We start from the raw sequence: 2,994 nt of genomic DNA on the forward strand, positions 1-2,994 counted from the left end.
CTACTACTACTACTACTACTACTATTAATATTATTATTACTATTCTTGTTATTTTTATTGTTTTTGTTGTATTATTGTTATCTATAATTTATACAATTAACCTCCTTATGGTTCGACACTGGTCTTTTCAAGTTATTTATTACTTCGATACTCCTGCACTTCAGAGAAGACATTAATTTTTTAGTCGTGTCACTTATACATCTACATTTATGAATTCTAGAATTTGTATGCCATGTATTTGCGATATAGGTCCCTTAAATCTAGTTTTCCCTCAAAGAGTCATGAGTTGCTAATGTTTAACGGTGTTAAAAAGGATTTGCTCTACTTCTAATTTAGAAGCATTGTTGTGGTTTTCTTAAAGCTGGTAATAAGAATCTTTACTTTACTATGAATTCAGCTCATGACCTAAGCTCGAATGTCATCTATGAAGTTTTAACACATTCATCAATGAAGACTATAGGGAAATATAGGCTTTTTTCTAAGGACAGCAACATGTTCATTTATAAGCTAACTTTCACGAAGCCGTATAGGCAAAGAACCAACATTGTTTCTGAGTTCTTTATACAAAACATGTTCAGAATTGAATATCATGTTTCTTTTATTTCAATTGACACTTTAAAGCCCATCTTAAAATGTCATTTGATTTCCTTCCTGACCATGTGGAGATTATGGCATTAATAAATTAAGTGGCACTTTACCATACATACCATGGATCATGCTATTATATGGGCAACCCTACTACCAAATAATAATAGGAGATCTTGAATGCAAAGATATGATATGATACTCTAGAACTTGACATGATGGTTGAAATATCAAAGCCTTTACACTACAAGATCATAAGATTCTTGAAGCCCAAGTTGTGCCTATACGATAAATAATTATATATATACCATTGTGTTAGAGTCAAGTTGTTTGACTCAAAGACTTGGAGATGAAAGCTGTTATATGAAGTAAAGTTTCCACAAGAAGACTTTTTCATATAAAAAACTATTTGTGAATGGTTCACTTTATTGGCTTACTTTTTAGAGAAACATATTTACATTTGATATGAAGAGGGAGAGTTATTGCTTGTTTCCACTTTCTCTATCGGTCTTTAAGGGAAATGATAGAAATGATATTAGGCTTGTCAAATACAAATCAAAACTTGCCCATGACCAGCATTGATAGGGAGTGCAATTTCATGGAAGTATGGATCTTGAAAAGTTACAATGGAAGACAATGGCATTCATTTAGAGTCATTGTTTGCTTAATGATGTGGATCTCTGGGTTTTATATATATATATATATATATATATAGGTTGTGTGTGGTGATGGTGAATCCCTAATTAGCTGTTGTCCAAATTGTTTCTCTTTAAAATTCCCTACTTTGCTGTTGTCTAAATTGTTTCTCTTTAAAATTCCTTACTTAGCTGTTGTCTAAGTTATGTCTTATCCTTTTTGAATTGTTACCTCAAATGTTAAAAGAGAATATCCTCTTTGAGAATACCTTCTAGACCTTATCTAAGAGATTGAATGAAGATTTAGGCAGAAACCCTAATGTTAATAAAATATAAATGGACTAAAAGTTTAGAATTTGGTTTGATAGAGATTTGATTTGGCAAACAAAATCTAGGATTAGGATGCTGTAATTAAAGATTAACATATGAACTTAAATGTAAGGATCATTAGTTTAATTGTTTAAGAATCTAGCAATAAATGAGAGATTGCAATCTCTAGTTTAAATATTGGGAATTAATTTTAGACTAAATTGAATTAAATCATTTTAAATGGACTTAATTGGAATAAATTAGATTTAATTAACTAGATGAAAACAAATAGAACCAAAATAAAGTTATATATAAAGATTAATTAGTCCTCAATATGTTTCTTCCTTTTCATTACATTCATTGACTTTTGAATTTTTGAATTTCATTAAATTAGGGTTTTAAATCTTGAATTCTCTCTCTATTTAATCCCTAAATCAAATCTTTCTAAGTCAGTCTCTTTTCAATTTAGTCATTGTTTTCTTAATTCGTATAATTTTAACTGGATTTATCCTATATCCTTTTCTTTTTTTTCAATTGCATCCTTAATTGGATCAATTTAGACCTTTAAATTTAACAACTTATTGCAAATTCATCTTTGATCCCTAAAATTATACAATTTTGATCAATCTAACTCCTAATTCTAATTTTCTTCTTCAATTAAGCCCTTCATTAATTTCTAATTTGATTATTTGTTTTAAAATTATCCTTGAACTTCAAATTTCTTTCACTCTTAGTCAAATCAAATTAAGCCATTTTCTCAATTTTTTCTTCGATTCAAACCTCAATTATGACTAAAAAAATTTCTAACTTAATTTTTACATGAAATCCTTAATTATTGGTACAATTTTCAACCATAGCTATATTTTTTACTGTATTTTTGCTTTTTTATTATTTTCAATATTTTTCACTCACAAAAATTAAATAAAAAAATAATTAAATAATTAAAATTAATTAAAAGATATTTTTTTGGATATTTTTTCTAATTTTTGAACAAAGTACAAAAAGAGAGGTAAAAAATTTGGTTACATTAATGTTAATGCATGAACTCTTAAATGTAGAAAATAACATAAAATCACTCTCTACTTGATAAACCCAAATTTAACAAGCCTAAAAACTCACTGAAAATGCTTGAAAATTGTCAAAGAACCAAAAAACATTTTTATAGGCTTAGGCATGGTAGCTCGAGCCTAATTACTACCAAGGCGCATGGTAGCCTAAGCTCATAATAGTTGTGTTGGGCTGGCACCTCAACTTTCATATGGATTCGGGCTACTATACCTGAGCCCAACATGTTTAGGTCCGGGTAGCAAGTTTGGACTTATTTTCCATGTTTTTAATGGGCTCAAGAATCTTGTCCAAATCTAACACTAATAGGATTTTTTCAGGACCCTATATAGGTCCTTTATTTTTTTATATTAATCTAATATGTATTATTTTGAGTAAAATATAACTCAAAATATTACAA

Source organism: Populus euphratica, unplaced genomic scaffold (genome assembly GCF_000495115.2).
Source record: "Populus euphratica unplaced genomic scaffold, PopEup_1.0 scaffold42.1, whole genome shotgun sequence".
In the NCBI taxonomy this organism is placed as follows: domain Eukaryota; kingdom Viridiplantae; phylum Streptophyta; class Magnoliopsida; order Malpighiales; family Salicaceae; genus Populus; species Populus euphratica.